Raw genomic sequence first — 16,071 nt, 5'->3', positions numbered from 1 at the left:
ATTGGAAGGAAGAGAGAGAAAACCAGACCGTGTTCTCTTTGGGATTTGGAGTTTCCCAGAGCTGGAGTGAATTCAGGGCTGCATGACAAAATCTGCAGCTCCAGTCTCTTGGGATTGTGAGTCAGAGTTTCCCCAGTCCTGTGATTAACCTCATCTACCCACAACCATTACAAATCAAACAATCAAGGAGTTAGAAGTAACCAAGGCTACTCACGGGTGGGTCTCTCTCTCTCTCTAGACTTGTTCATACAATTAGGAGAGTGGTCCAGAAAGCTTTGTAGCAAAAACACCTATGTCTGTGTGTCTGTCCACTTTGTTACTTTACTAGGACAGCCATGGCAAAGTCCGTGGAAATCAGTGGCTTAGGCCACGCCAGCCTTGCAGTTAAAGGGCCTAGAGGTCTAAGACCTGGGTGTTGGCAGGCTGCTTCCTTCATCTAACTGCCAGATCCTTTTCCGTGTCTCGGTCCTCATTTCTGATCATTTAACCTCCTTAGTTACAGAACCTTTGTCCCGGTTCCTGTCTTCCTCCCCAAGTCAGTAACGCATTCCAGTTTCCTCTCTTCTCCTCCTGTCCCCTCCATTTACAGGCTCACTCAGATTTTCTCCTCTGTAGGGACGAGTCATCTGTGTTTTCAGGGCCCATTCTGCTCTATCATAACCTTCTTTTAACATAAGTACTCTTACGTAACAGTGCTCTTATTTCCATACACAATCACAGTCGAGAGATAATGAGCTTTAACATATAGATAGGACATAGTTCAATCTCAAACATACTTGTGAATTTGCCTTTCTTGTTGTGTGTGTGTGTGTGCGCCAGTGCTCAAGTGTCACAACTTTCTGTGATAGGTTGTTGAGTAATTCTCAGAAGCATTGAAATTGGTTGGAAAGGGAAAAAAGCATTATGCAATGAAGAGCACTAATTTCCTTCTTGACATTTCAGGGAAAGATTCTGGAAAGTGAGGTAGCTCTGAGCCAGTGCGTGGAGGATCCTGTGTGAGAGCTCATTCCTTTTGTTGCGTTTTTTTTCCAAAGATTCTTTTGGCAGCACTGGGCCCAGTCCAGATGCCTTCCACGTCAGGTGGCTTAAGCATGTGTGTGCACGATTGTGTGCAGGGTTGTGCGAAGCCAATTACAGTTGGAAACAGTTGCTTAGCCAGCAATTAGATTCCTCGCCGGCTAGAATTACGTTGCTTTAAATTAAGATTCTGCAGATTTGAGTTGCTTTGATAATTTTGCAAAATCCATTTCAGGGTTATAACTAAAAATGTAATCTTCCAATTAGGAGGGTTTTCTATCTGATACCTGTTTTGTTCATTAGGCTGTGGTCCTATTTTAAATTTTTTTTTTTTTTGCCTGCTTTTTAAATCAGAGGCAAGAGTGTTGTAACTCAGCCAGAGGAAGGGAGGGGAATCCTGTGTCTTTGGCCCTAAAGACGACTTTCCTAAGGATCTGATTCAGTTTTGTTACTATTTACTTTAATAGCTCTCTTCTCAATGTGTCATATAGTCTTCATATGTTTGTTTGTTTCAAATAAAACCCAAGGTTTTACAAGAGACAAAACCTCTCAAAACTGAGCTCTGTTGTTTAAATATGAACTAGTATTCTATTATTAAACCAGGCCAGCTGAGACAAGTTTTTTAATTAGCCCACAAAAGAGAGGAGAGAGCGAGGCGAATGAGGTGGTTTTACTTAGGAATGTCTTGGAGGCTTGAAAGCCACCTTCCACTGACCAGATTTGGATCTGCTTAGGCTAAGAGCTTCACTTGTCTTCTCTGTGATGAGTACCTTATCTTTATAAATGAACTTACCAGTCCTTGAGGGCACATACTCCATCTTTAAAATGTACTGGGAAGTTTACCAGTATGCCACGTGTCACAAGAATTCATCTTTATGGTTTCTGCACGGTGATCTTGTTTCTTTGAACCAGCACAAGGAAGAGAGTGAGCGCCATTACGGCCCAGAGGGCTGCTGCCGCCTGTCTGGTCACTAACTCAATATTCTGTGATGGTGTGGGAACCTTTGGCTTGCATTCTGCAAGCAGGAAGTACTGATGACTTTGAGAATGCAGGTGCTCCTAAAGCTGTAGGTTAATTTTTTTCTGGGATGATTGTTGCTTCTTGTTCACTCTGCTGCAGATTGGCTTAGCTCCTGAGAGAGTTGAGCCTTCTGGTTGGCAAGGCTCTGAGCAGAAGGTGACCTCAATGGGGCTAGTCCGTCAGCCATGCCTCCCTCCCATCTTCCCACCACACTGAAGTCCCTTTTGTTTTTTGAAACCAACTCTGGGTTTATAGATCTGCAGGCCTTGTTCCCATTGTATGTCTGGATGGTGTCAGTTCCTTGGGCCACTGAAAGAGAATACTGCAAATTGTTGTCTCTTTACACAGCCGGGGAGGGGGGGGTGCGGGGGGGGGGGGAGAAGAAGTCTGGGATCCTGAGGTTTGGAAGGCAGTGCTCCCTTGGCAGTTTCTAGCCTCCTTACCCTGTTCCTTCTGGTGATACCAGGCATCCCTGGCTTTAGGCAGCTTTTTCTTAACATCTACCTTTATTCTTCCCATTCAATTCTAATAAGCATCTCCCATAATTGTTGCAATCTGAGCCAGGACAATTTAGATAGATTAATTAACTAACTTATTTATTCATTGATGTGCTGGGAATAGAACCTGGGACTATGTAGATGTTAGACAAGCATTCTACTGTTGAACCTGTACCTCCAGCTTTAGTAATGCATATGTGTATGTATACCCGCAGCATATGCATACATATGTGCATAAGCTCTTATTCAAATTATTTGAAGGTTTACATTATTGAAATATGAAATATTTGTTGTGCATTGTGATACAACTGGAAACACTGGTGTCTAAGCTGTCATCATTTCCTTTTTGGAGAGGAAGGTAATACTTATTGGGAAAACAAAAGGCTTGAATAAAGCATTGCTCCTTCCTTTCTGCTTCTGAGGTCCCGGACAAGCGAGGTTTGTCAAAGCTTGGCTCTTGAGCTCCGATGGTGAGCAGATGTGGCAGTTCCTGCAAGGCTTGTAGACAGCTTCCTGATCCAGCAGTTGGAAGACTGTTTACTGCCTGTGCTAACATTGCTTCTGGTTGCCTGTCTTAATTCATTTTAGATTAATCTGTCTTGTAGTTCAAAGCAAAATGAATTGAGTCAGTAACTTCAAGAGTTATGTAAAAATCTGTATAGTGCTAAATAATTGAATGGGGTTTTATGTACGGTCTTGAAATTGGAATGCCAATTTGACACAAATGCTCCAAAACAGAGTGTTGGATGATCTGGTCGGTTGCTCATAGAAAGGTTTTGACAGTTCTATCGTGGGGTTGCTTGAGAGTGTGCCAGTCCCCTGCGTAGCAGAATAGTCGGGCTTCTTTATTTCTCTTGAGGAGTGTTAACTTTGGGAAAGGTGAGTCTGGCTCCAGGGCTTGGAGTACAGTATTCTTCGGGAAGAAACTCTGCTGTGACAGTTCGATAGTTGGTCCATGGAAATCTTTCGCGTCTAGCAACTTCCAGTGTGATGTCCTGAGATGTGACTTTGGAGGACTATGGTGCAGGGATGTGAGAGGGACAGTGCATCCACTCCTGAGAGGAACTTCAAGGCTATTCCCCATAACATGCACTTATCACTATTAGAGAAATCAAAGATACTGGTTCTTGTTGCTGTTGGTTTTTGAGTAGGAAAGAGGGGCCATTTTTTAACTTGAGAACGATGGAATTCTTGAATCTATGAGAAGGATGAAGTAGCCCTGTGCTTTCCAGAAAATGTATTTGAATTTACTACCAGTACACCTAGCCCCGTTTTACTGGTAGAAAGTATGTGAAGGGTGCTCTAAGTGAAAACTAAAATGTGAAGAAAACTAAAATGTGTTGGTCACTTAAAATGAAGCTGTCGTTAGAAGATGTGCATCATACCTTTGCTTCATTTCACACAAGGAATGGACCTGTGGAGATGCCATTTGCAGGTAGGGGAAGTGAGAATTAGGTAGGCGAGGTAATTAATGAGTGCTTACACGCATAGTTTGTGGTATGGCCCAGATTCAAATACCACATTTCTTTAAGTCCCAAGTTCATTCTCTGTATCAGGAAGATTCCAGGTAAAATAGAGAATGGCCATGATATGTTAGCATTGTATACTAAAAAGCAGTACAACTAATTCGTAGTAAGCCTTTGCATTTCAGTCCTGTGTTTTCATCTGTCTTCTCTAGACACCTTGTGTGATCCTTAGGTCTTTAGTGCTGCCCTTCTCACTTCTGACTCCAAGTCCATCTTGGCTTTCTAAATGACATGCTATGCTCAGTCCTGTCCTGTCCTTCTGTCCTCTTGGGGCTTATTTGTGTCAGCCCTCTCTGGTAAAGTAGACAGACTGTAGCTCAGGTAATAAAAGGCCGTCAGCAGAGACATGAGTAGTTCACATTTCCTTCAGCCACAACCTGGAAGCTTCTGTTAGCTTGAGTTTAGCTACAAGAGTGAGAATTTGTCATGCGGTTTCCAGTGATTCAAGAATCAGTCTCTTCATTTTATAACAAACTGAGAGAATGGCTTGTTGTAGTGTTTAGCATCAGAGCATAAAGGTGAATTTAAAAGTAAAACAATATGACTTTTTTTTTTGTAAGTGTGTGTAACAAGAGTAATAACTACTTTTGGCTTTGGGACATAGGATCTCACTGTCTTGCCCACACCAACCTTAGACTGATGAAAATTCTCTTGGGTCAGCTCTTTTCTATTTTAGATCGTCACAGGATTGCTTCAAAATTAAACTGAGAGCCTGGCATAGTAGGACATTTGCATACATGGTTCTTGTAGGCCCCGGACAGCTAGTCATAATTATCACCTCCACTGGGAGGATGTGGAAGGTATTAGAAAAATAAGGTCCGCAGATCAATAGAGTGATGGGTAGAGATGGAGTGACAACCGAGCTTCTCTCTTCTAATCTCTGCACTGCACTGTCACCTAATGCTGAAGACTTCCTGCTGGTCATGATTGCTGCTCTATGGACAGCCTGGTAAGACAGCACTGTGTCTGGAACAATGTCCTGTCCTGCACAGTAGTGGAAGAGGAGGAGAGCGGGGCGGGGAGGAAGAGGGGAAAGAGGAGGAGGAGGAGGAAGAGGAGGAGGAAAAGGAGGAGGAAGAGGAAGAGGTAGAGGGGAAGGAGGAAGAGGTAGAGGGGAAGGTAGAGGAGGAAGAGGAGGAAGAAGAGGAGGAGGTAGAGGGGAAAGAGGAGGAGGAGGAAGAAGAGGAGGAGGAGGAAGAGGAGGAAGAGGAGGAGGAGGAGGAGGAAGAAGAGGAAAGATGCTTTGGTGATTAAGAGAACTCACTGGCTCATCTTCTGGAGGACTTGGGTTCCCAGTACCCACAACTGCCTGTAACTCCAATTCTATGGAATCTAACACTCTCTTCTGACTTCTTTAGGCTTAAGACACGTAGGGATACATAAAGACAAACACCCATACACATAAAATAATAAAAGTACTAGGAACTTACCAGCCCAATAGCATTGTGGTAGCTCTGTGGCTTTGACAGTCTTGAAGCCTGGAGGACTTTGTGAGGTCTATGGGAGCATCATTGACAGTGAACTCTGACCTCCAGACTCTAGCTACTTACTCCTTTTTATCTTCAGAATAGTTTTTCCCCACACAAAGGGTCACCCCAGAGGTGGCTCTTGACATGGAGCCCTAGTAACACCTTCAGGAATTAGGTCTAAGGACCTGCTTTCTGTATTGTATGCTCAGGGTGCTTTATGTAACTCTCTTAACAATTTTGGGGGCAGAGGGCAGTGGGTCTTCCTGTACAGCCCAGGTTGGCTTCGAGCTTGTGGCAAGCTTCTTGCCCAGCCACTCTTTGCTCATGTTGGTCACAGAGTTGCTTTGGGCTTATAAAGTGGCTGTCTGGCATGAGCTTATGTAAAGGCTTCTCACTTGGAGGAGAGCCTGTGAGTTCTCATTTGTCAGTAAACAGCCATCATGAAACACCTGAAGACTGGAGGCGTGTCATCATGGCAGCCGCTGCTTCCGTGATGAGCATGCATGGGCCGAGAGTCAGTCTGCGGGCTTCTCACAGACTTGTTCTTTCTCGGGGACTCTGACTGTCACAAACAGCCTGCCTCCTAGAACCACTTATGAAAGCAGACTGTTCCCATTTCTAAGCGATTAAAGGGGTTCCTTGAAACAGTGAGATCAAAGACGCACTTCAAGTTTGTCTCAAAGTGAATATTAACTGCATGTTGGAGAGGCATGTCAGGGGGAACCTGATCTTAGCAAACCCAAACGAGAGCTGTAAGGAGCTTGATGGGTGGGGGCGCCGAAGGGGAGAGTCAAAGAAGCAGGCAATTTTGGATTTAAACACATTGGAAATGGTCCTTTCTACATATGTGAACGGGTAAGTTGTCTTTACCTCTGAGCCTCTTTCGTAATTCAAAATCAAGTTAGTGATGCTGATCCCAGAGGGTCTCGAGAATTGAGTGAACTAAGTGAAGTGCTAGCCATGGTGCAAGGGCTAGCCCAGTGGAACAGTGCTTGCCAAGCCTGAGTGAGGCTCTGGGTTCAATCCTCCAATCCCCGGCACTGCCTGAAAAAGCCAGTCTCCGCAACTCTGGCTTTACTGGATGCTTTCTCATCTCTAGATATCCCAGTGTAGGTCACTGCAAGGTGGACAACTCTTGCCTTAGTTTCCAACAGGGACAGGGAGGTACTTAGTGGCTAAGTCAGCAGAGGGAGCACAGTGTAGGTGGCCAGCATAATGCTGAGGAATACTTAAGAAGGAGCAGTGGCGTTGGGGTTTCACTGCTGTGGCTTGTGAGAGCCTCTTTGACCAAGTCTTTCTGTGGTGAAGCTGAGCTGGCAAGTGTTTGTAATGGTGCAGACAAATTGTGGGGTGTGTGTGTGTGTGTGTGTGTGTGTGTGTGTGTGTGTGTGCATTTTCACAAAAGCATGCACATCTACTTTCTTGCCTCTAAGCTTTCCTTCCTCTTCTTTTCCTCCCTCACTCTATTTGTCCTCTCACGACCCTGTTCCAGACGGAGTTGACTGACCCCACAGCACGCTGTCCTGGATCTTGCTCCCCACTGGGGTAGCACTGTAAACCTTAGCACTGGGAGAGGCTGCTGTGGAGGTGGCTTCTAGTAAATGAAAAAATTGAAGTCTTAGATGGGTTGGAGTGAGAAAGAGTGAGATGTGAGCCAAGAGAGTCCTTAAACATTTATGACGTGCGAGGCAGCTTGCACTAACCTTAGTACTGCTGCGCTGCCCTGCCCGTGAGAACGGTGCCTTCTGTCCCTGGTAACAGGAGCTGCTCAGCAGGTGTGCGGTGGCAGGCGAACACCTCCATAAGGACTGGGATGCTAGCTAGTATCCGGAGTGCTCCGAAGCCTCTGCTCTAAAATAGGCAAGATGGATGTCAGGGAGGTCAGTGTGACACTTCCAGGTGCTATTTATGTTGGTTTTCTTGGTAAGCAGTCACAGTTGGAGTTCTTCCCAGCTGGCGGCCAAAGTGTTGTTTCTCATTTGTTTTGATGAGATTTAGGGAAAGTAGAAGTGGAGATGGGAGGTGTGGAGTAAGCTAAAATTTCAGAGAATATAATTGGGCATGCCCTGCCAAGGGCTGGGTCTTGTCTTTTCCGGGACTCACAAAGACGCTGGTGAACAACGATTGTTCTATTAAAAGTTAGGGATCAAACCCATGACCTTGTCATAGGCCACTGACTACACAGTTCCTTCTGAGCCTCCTCCTAGCTGCTTCTTCACAATCGGTTCACCTGTGGTCCAGGAAGCTGGAATGCTGGTGTATTCAAAATGGCCTACCAGTGTAAATGGAAATATTCATTGGTCACTAGCTTGACTCCTGCTTCATATTCTTCTCTTGACTGTCCCTGTCAGAACCATGAGAAGTTCCGTCCTTTAGCCTCATTTTCGAATGGGTGGATGGGGCCCAGCATAGTTTGTGTTTTTCCTTCCAAGGTGGAGGGAACCCAGGAAACGTAATTTGGCTAAGGAGAATTTTGTATTTCTCAGACACATTGTTGGTTTATCAGGAGTTCATCAGGGTCTGCTGGTGGTGAGGTTACTTTCCAAAGCCCAGTTGATGGGTGGGTGTGGGTGGGTGTCTTTTACCGTGAAGAACTTAGAAGTTTCTGAAGTCAGGATTGCATATGGCACCCGGGCACATCCAGCCTCATTCTTCACTAAACTGATACTACCTCCTTTTGCTTGCGGGGTACCTCACATCTCGGGGCCTTCCACATTAATACCTTTTAAATGTTTTAGTAGGGACATCACTTGGAACGTATTTCAAAGCTAATAAGTAAAAACCACCACTTCCCCACTTGCTGAGTGCTTGCTTGACTTGGGGAACTAAGGGTTCTATACATCTACAGTACCTCTGTTCTTTTTGTTTGGGTTTAGCTTGGTGATTTGAAATATAGTCTGTCTCCCTGCATAGTCTTAAAATTGTGTTTTTTCTTCCTCAGCCTCTCTAGTGAGTGGGATTACAGGCCGTGTCCTGCCCGCCATTTTCATTTATAAATGAATTCATTTATTGTGATTGTTACTGCCTTTATTTACATATAAGACACTTTAAACAGAAGTAAGTAAAACCTAGCTAAAGCTGTTTTCTTTCTTTCTTTTTTTTTAAGAAAAGGATTGCAGCAACCTTGTCAAAGTGTGTGTGTGTGTGTGTGTGTGTGTGTGTGTGTGTGTCTGTGTGTGTGTCTGTGTGTGTTTACAGGCTGCATTGTTTACTGTGGGAGGCTTGCAGCCTAAGGAAAGTGGCATCAAATGTCTTCACACAGTGTTAACAGGGGAAGAGCTCCATATACATGAAGGGAAAACAGATGAGTATATGTAGAATAAAGTATTCCATGATTCCACAAGGGACTGGAGGGAAGATTACTGTAATTTCTAGAACAGCCCCTTGCACCCCCCCAAAAAAAAAACCTCAAGAAAACAAAAACCCCCAGCCAATGCCAGTGCTTCCCTGTGGTGAGAGACAGCACCGAAGCATGTAGAAGTGTTGACAAAATGCCCACAGCGCTGCTATTCGGGAACAGAAATGAGTACGCTCAACCCTGTAGTTTAGACAGTGAGAATGGCAGCTGCCACCCATGTGTGTAAGTCCAGGTGCTTTCTGCATAAGGTTTAATCCCAGCAGCCTGTGACCAACAGCTGCTGTTGGCCAAGGTATTTTTAGCCTGATGTCTCAGGTGGGAAGCTAGGGCTTATGAGGTAGACTGGTGAACGAAAGCTTTAGCTTTGAGATGTGTGGTCTGGCTGATTCCGAAGGCCACTGTGCTTCTGGCCTACTGTTTTGGGTATTTGCATCTATTCAAAAGGGAACTTAGGCAAATTAAGCCAAAATTTTTGGCAGAAGTGTCAATGTATTTTTTAATAGGCAAATCTGAGGGCTCAAAGATACGTTATATATACTTTAAGTGTAAATCTTAAAGCAGGACACTCTACCACTATTCTTGCTTTGCTAAAATGAATGCTTCTATAATGTTGCTTTGCTTTTATTGCCACGAAAGTTTCTTTTTAAAATAATACAGAGGTCTAGAGGCATGGCTTCCTGCTTCAGAGCAGTTGTTTCTCTTGCAGAGGACCCAGGTTTGGGTCCTAGCACTCACATAGTGGCTCACAGCCATCCGTGACTCCTCCTGCAGGGAATCTGACACCATCTTCACCTCCAAGGGCAGCAGGCATGCATGTGGTGCACAGACACACATCCAGGCAAGCTCATACCCGAAATAAATAGATCAAATAAATAGATCTAATGAGAAATAAAAAAGACTGAGGAGTGTTGGCACGTGTGTGTGTGTGTGTGTGTATGTGTGTGTTGTTGGTGCAGAACCCAGGACTTTGTGTGTGCTGTATGTTGGTCTATATCTTTTCATGTGGGAAGCAGTCAAATAGTTTTTCTGTTTTAGAAAAGCTTTTCTGTTTGTCTTTGAATGAATCTGAATTTTTTTTGGGGGGGGGCATGTTTGCTCTTCTAACCTGGGAGCATTAAGTGGGCTTTCAGAAACCCCTGAAGCTCCATGCAACTGTAGGCTAAACTTTGATGTAAGTACATACTGATTTCTCAGGGCATATTCTTTTAGGTGGGGACCTCTGGTTTGTAGTAAGGTCTCAAAGACATTCAGGATCCACTGAGGTTACTTCAGGCTGTTCAATCTATTCATTGTCACCGTGGCAAGGGTGCAAAGGATCTTATACAACCTGTCTATCCTCTCTACATGTTCGTTATGATTGTGGTACTTAGTCTGACTGTCAACTGGCAGTATTTTGAGCTGATCTAAGAGAAACATCTCGATCTCTCAGGAGGGAATTTCCAGAGGAGTTTATCTGAGAGGGAAAATCCCATCTTGAGTGTGAATGGCACCATCCAGTAGCCTGGTCTCCCAGACTGAACGAAAAGGAGAGAGAGCCAGTATTCTTCTCTCTCTGCTTCCTGACTGGGCACAATGTGACCCACTGCCTCTCTTGCCCTCCCAGCCAGGGCTGCCCTCAGCACCATGCCTTCCAGCTGTGATGGGCAGTACCTAGAACCTGCAATCCCAGCGGCACCCTTCCTTAACTTATTTTTGTCAGGTCCTGTGTTATAATACGAAAATGAATGCAATAGTTACCAACTTCTTAAAACATTGACTCTCCCACCCTCTCCCACAGTTTGATAGAAAACTGTGGATTTTATGCATAGGGCAAAACATGGGAAGGCTAGGCAGCCCATGGTTGCATTTCTACCTGGTGATACTCCTTCAGAGCTAAGTGTCCTCTCAAGACGCTGTGTTCCCTAGTGTCCCCAGGTCCTTCTAATGGAAATCCCAGACTGCTATGGTCTAAATGACATTTTCTAGCTTGGGCAGCTAGACGTAAAGTAGGTTCTAGTCTGTTTTTATTCCAAAGTGACTTCTACATGTGCATAGTAGTTGACAGATAATATGAGACTCAGAGATTAGATGTCAGCCTAAGATGTTCATCGCAGGGTGTTGGGACAACGGGGACTTTGGGCTCAGGACTATTTGGCTCAGCTCTCATATTGCTTCCACTGAGATTCAGTTGTCTCCCATTTTTGTGTCACAGTGCTTTTAGAAGTAGGAAAGTATCATTTCCATTTCACAAATGAGAAACCCAACACTTGATCCAGTTCTCTGTAAGGAAAGTACAATGCCTGAAAGAAAGGGCTGGCATCTGGTCTCATGTTCTCCCTCCAGTCATTGTATCCTTTTAGTTGTTCATAGAACCTTCAGAGGTGGAAGAACTCTGATGTCCTTTGCAGCCAATGTATTAATGATTCTAACACATCTGATATAAAAACAAAGGCAGGAAAGGTGGCGTGTCCCCATTGTTGATGCTCTCTCGGGACTTGTAGAAAATTCCAGGAGTCAGTTAGACAGTGACTGGGGGTTGGGGTGGGGAGACAGACTCTGAGCAAAATGCTAACTAGTTCTGGGAGTTTTAAGGCCTGGACTGCCAAGAGGATTTGTAAGATTGGGATACTGAATTGATTTCCAGAGCCCTATGAAATTAGGTAGCACACCTCCCCAATACACCCGAGAGGACTCATTACTTTTTAAGAAGACTATACATCAACAGGCCATGTGCATGCTGTCTTAGCTGTGTTCATACTGAAGGGGGAAGGGATGTTCTGTTGTGCAGTGTTAATTGTAATGGCAACTTGATGGAGATCCATGGCAGTTCATTGCATGGGAGTACATTAAGCATAGTAGTTAATGAGACACATTTAGAAGGCAAAGGATGAGGAATCATAGATGTGCTATTTTCCTGGGTAATCTACTTCCTGTTGAAGAGTTTCAAATCATTCTACAATCTTGATGTACATATGACATAGTACAAAAGGTGGATAGATGGCCTATTAGAGGAGAGTATACATGTCAAACGACACTTCTTGCCAGATGTCTGGCTGCCTCATTTACCTGGTCTTGTGACCTTATTTGACTGCTGGTTTCCTGAGTTTTCTCCTCTGTAAAATGAAGAGAATAAATCCGTAATAACCCCGAGTGGTTGCTGTACAGGTTATTGAGTTACATGTGTGTAATTTAGCCCACCACACACTAAACACTGCATAGCTGTCCACTGCTGCGTCTGTTGAATTATTGTTCAGATACCTCCTCTGAATTCTCCCATTGTAATAAAAGGTCACCTAGAATGTAGAAAATGGTGAGAGCTCAGACACAGACCACTTATGTTCCTGTTCCTTAACTCTGATAGTTTGTGGCTGTAGAGAAGCCAGGGATAGCCTTCAAAGACAAGTGGCATTGTTGATACACGTGGTGGCCTAAGTCACCTGTTTACTTTGGAACTTGAGTCCTTACTGCCATTTTGTTGCTCTGAGCTATCCTGCACGTCATTCTTTGGTTCAAGGCTGCGTTCCTTTATCTCATTAAGTTCGGATAAAAGGCCCATCTTTCACATGCTGGGAACATGAAGATCATGATGGTCAAACACCCCCATGTTCCATTAGCCCTTGGAGCTCTGAGGGTTATTGTGGGCAACATTTCTAGCCCCAGACCCCATATTTCTAAATACCTTAATCTCAGTCTTCATCAGCGCAGTCATTCTGAACTCACCAGAATATCTGAAGGTACAGAGGTTGCCCATCGCCTGCAGAATGTGGGCAATCTGATTGTTTGCAGGCAGTGCTGTCCGTGAGATGGCATGAGAAGGAATTTCCTGACTTGTGATGTGAGGGAAGCTCAATGAGAACTCCGAGGATGCTGAACTCCAGCCGCAGAGACTGAGAACAGAGGGTCCAGGCTGTTGTCAAGTGCTGGGGAGATGATCAGCAGACTGCACTTGGTGGATGTCTATATTGTGCTTCCTTTCACCTTGTCCTGTGGTACCTGTACGCTTGAAGCATCGTCTTTTCCTCTTCCTCAGCCAGACACTTTGAATATTTTGATATTCTGCTCACCCTTCTCTTTTCCTCCTGCATTGGCTCATTCTTAAATGAAAAAAAAAAAAAAAAGACCTTTTAGTTTTTGAATATTTCTCTAGATCACATCTCAGGCCCAGTAAATCACACATGCCCATATAAAAATGCACATATACACAGACATACATGTATGTAAGTCCCTGTTCTTTGAAGTTCTCATTGTGGCTTGAAACAGGAAAAATATGACAGCATCTACTGTGTCCTTTTGAGGATTGTTATGGTTTTGTTCACAGTTTAGTTTCTCCTTCTAAGATTTGGGCGGTTGTATACTCATTGGTTTTCTTTTATTCCTGGAACCTTCAGGTCTAATTGCTTAAACTGTACCCCCCCCCCTTTTTTTAAAATTAAATACTGACTTCAGACTGTCTTTTAAGAGGCCTTATTTTTTCAGTACAGTGAAATTTCAGAAAAAAAAAGTTTAATCTGCCATTTGCTAAGAATTTTGTCAGCATATTAGAATGTGAAGGTGGCCGTGGCTTTTAGTTCTTTGTGCTAGGAGGGAAAGCAGATATAAGTACACAATGGGAAAATAGGCCATGTTTGAAGTAAGTAAATAAGAAAATGAAGGATGCTATTTAGCTATGCTGGAGGTCAATTTCCAAGGAGTTCTGTTTTTCTGTGGGGTTTGTCTCTAAGGATATAATAAAGAGTGGGTTGTTATGCTTTATATTGAGAAATATTTAAATGGAAATCAAAGTGGAAGAAATGTATATTTTGACTTAAACATGTATGTCTGATTATGGGGCAAGTAGAATGTGTTGCCTGTGAGAATTTCAAATGTCTGCAAAGTTTTGTTATTTGTTTTTTGTTTCTGAGTTTATAGATACAAATTTGCAAGATCTGTCTCTCTGATCTTGCTTGTGTTACTGTCCGGCTTTTAAGGGAATTGGTACTTTTCACCTTCCCTGTTTGATTTTAGATCTTGACATAAAGAGCTTGATCCCTGTGAATATTAGGCAAAAGCTTATAATGCATCTTTTCTCAAGCTATGGGTTGTGACCCGTTCGGGGTCAAATGACCCTTTCATAGGATTTGAATATCAGATATCCTGCAATCAGGTATTTATACTATGATTCATAACAATAGCAAAATTACAGTTACAGAGTAGCAACAAAATTAATTTTATGGTCCGAGGTCACCACAACATGAGGAATTGTATTAAAGGGTCACAGCGTTAGGAAGGTTGAGACCCACCATTATAGTGGTATCTGGGAATTATTGAAGTCTATTTTCCTAGTGGCTGTTTGGAGCTAAAGGACCTACCAGGAAAAGTGCAGATACATGTTTTGATTTAACTTTGTCTGGTATAATGTAGACTGTTAATGCATCAAAAGTGACCTCATTAGCAAGACAGTTATGCTGAAATCTGATTTGGAACTTATTTTATTTGGAATGCTTCCCTTTTAGGCTCCCCTGAATGGTGCTGGACAAGGTGCACTGAAAATCTCAGCACTTTGGCACCGAGGCAGGGGCATCAGTTTGTGTTTGAGGCCAGCCTTGTGTCAACAGCGAATTGCAGGGTGACCTGGGCTGCAGACTGCGACTTTGTATCAAAACTAACACAAGAAGTAACGTGTTCTTCCTAGAGGGACTCCTTCTGTCTGCTTTAAAGCAACATTACAAATAAAAACAGGGCTGGCATAATGGCATGTGCCCTTAATCCCAGCACTCAGGAGGCAGAGGCAGGCTGAATTTGAAGCCAACTTGGTCTACAGAATGAGTTCTAGGACAGCCTCGATACACAGAGAAAACCCTGTCTCAAAAAACCAAATAGCTAGCTAGCTAAAGTTTCTTCGGTAAATGTTGAAGAAAGGCTACTAAAACAGTGGGGAAGTTACAGCGTCTCATTGGGTTTCAGGAAACCTTTTCTTCTGAAACTGGTGGATAGGATTCTAGCCACAGCCTGTTTGCTCCTCTTTGTATGGTCCGTTCTCTTTTCTGTGTTTGTTTTCTCATGCATCCCCAACCCTCATGAGTTCCAAGCAGTGGGAGAAGAAAAAGCCCCCCAGTTTTACACTTGGTATGAATCACTGGCTTAGAAATCGTAAACTTGAGATTAAAAAGGAAGAGGCGCGCCCACTCACTCTGCTTTCATTAATCCATCATAAACTTGGTTAACTATTGCATCTTCATCTTCGTTTGTATATTTAACAATGTGTATTTCTTATCACTACAGTAGACTGAATTTATTCCCTAAAAATAAACCAGTGGACAGGGGGTGCCTGCTTGGAGGTGTTTGGTTTGTTAGTTTTTGTGGCAGGCCCTAGCTATGTAGCCCCTGCTGGCCTGGAAATTGCCGTGTAGACTAGCAGGCTAGCCTTCAGCTCACTGAGGTCCATGGTGAGATGGAGGTATGTAATAGGAAATTTAGAGACTTTCTGATGAGGTGATAGCCTTTGGAGCACAAGGTTAAGACCACTTGGCTCTCTGGTGCCTCCCTCACCTGGTAGTGGTCTCTCCAGAACTGGCTCATTGTGTGCTTTATCATAGTCAATTTAAGTCTGAAATATATTTTTATCAAATGATGAAAACTTACAGGATCATGAGAGTGAGCTACTGTTTTTTATAGGGTGTGCTTGCCATTGTGTAGTCTGGTGATTTTGCTCTTTTCTGGTTCAGATTTCTTTATTATATACATAGACTCTTTGGCTTCCCTCATCCTCCTCATTACGGACACATCTCTGATGTGCTGAGGTGACTGACAAAGGATTCTATTTCTGGTTGCAAGGGAACACTGGGAAACAACACTTGGCCTCCACTTGGCTTTATTCAGATTGGCTTTTTTCCAAGGGCCCATAAGCTCCGTGATGCATGCAGTGCTAAAGGGCAGTTGCAGGGTCCAGCCATATTTATTGCTTGCTAGGGCATGTTATTGACCAATAAGAAGTTAAATAGTGCCTAGCTACAGCGGAGACATTGTCTTTTAGGCAGGAAGATCACCTCAGGCTATTTCCCTTTATAGGCAAGCATGTGAAGCAGAAGCAAGTTGCACAGTTCTAAGACTCCTCTATGCCTGTATGGATTTCAGACGATCTGCGGGTTTGAGAGATGATTGGGATACTAGGGCTCAGCCTACTGCTACTCTCATTGGAACAGGACTGAAGGCTTTTGATAAGAGT

At 43.8% G+C, this 16,071-nt stretch overlaps 2 protein-coding genes across 3 annotated transcripts in view; both read left to right on the top strand.

Moving 5' to 3' along the window:
- Ext1 (exostosin glycosyltransferase 1) overlaps nucleotides 1-16,071 on the top strand; it is a 278,838-nt gene that overhangs the window by 85,767 nt on the left and 177,000 nt on the right. The gene's annotated exons all lie outside the window — the stretch shown is intronic.
- Nucleotides 1-16,071, top strand: part of LOC134479904 (keratin-associated protein 10-6-like) — a 235,995-nt gene that overhangs the window by 83,560 nt on the left and 136,364 nt on the right. The window contains exon 1 of the mRNA XM_063264625.1: nucleotides 1-16,071. This exon is cut by the window's left edge and continues 83,560 nt beyond it; it is cut by the window's right edge and continues 136,364 nt beyond it. The gene's annotated coding sequence lies outside the window, so the exon portion shown is untranslated.

The sequence above is a fragment of the Rattus norvegicus genome, chromosome 7 (genome assembly GCF_036323735.1).
Source record: "Rattus norvegicus strain BN/NHsdMcwi chromosome 7, GRCr8, whole genome shotgun sequence".
In the NCBI taxonomy this organism is placed as follows: Eukaryota; Metazoa; Chordata; class Mammalia; order Rodentia; family Muridae; genus Rattus; species Rattus norvegicus.
The sequence above is the reverse complement of the archived record's forward strand: the minus strand, read 5'-3'. Positions and strand labels throughout refer to the sequence as shown.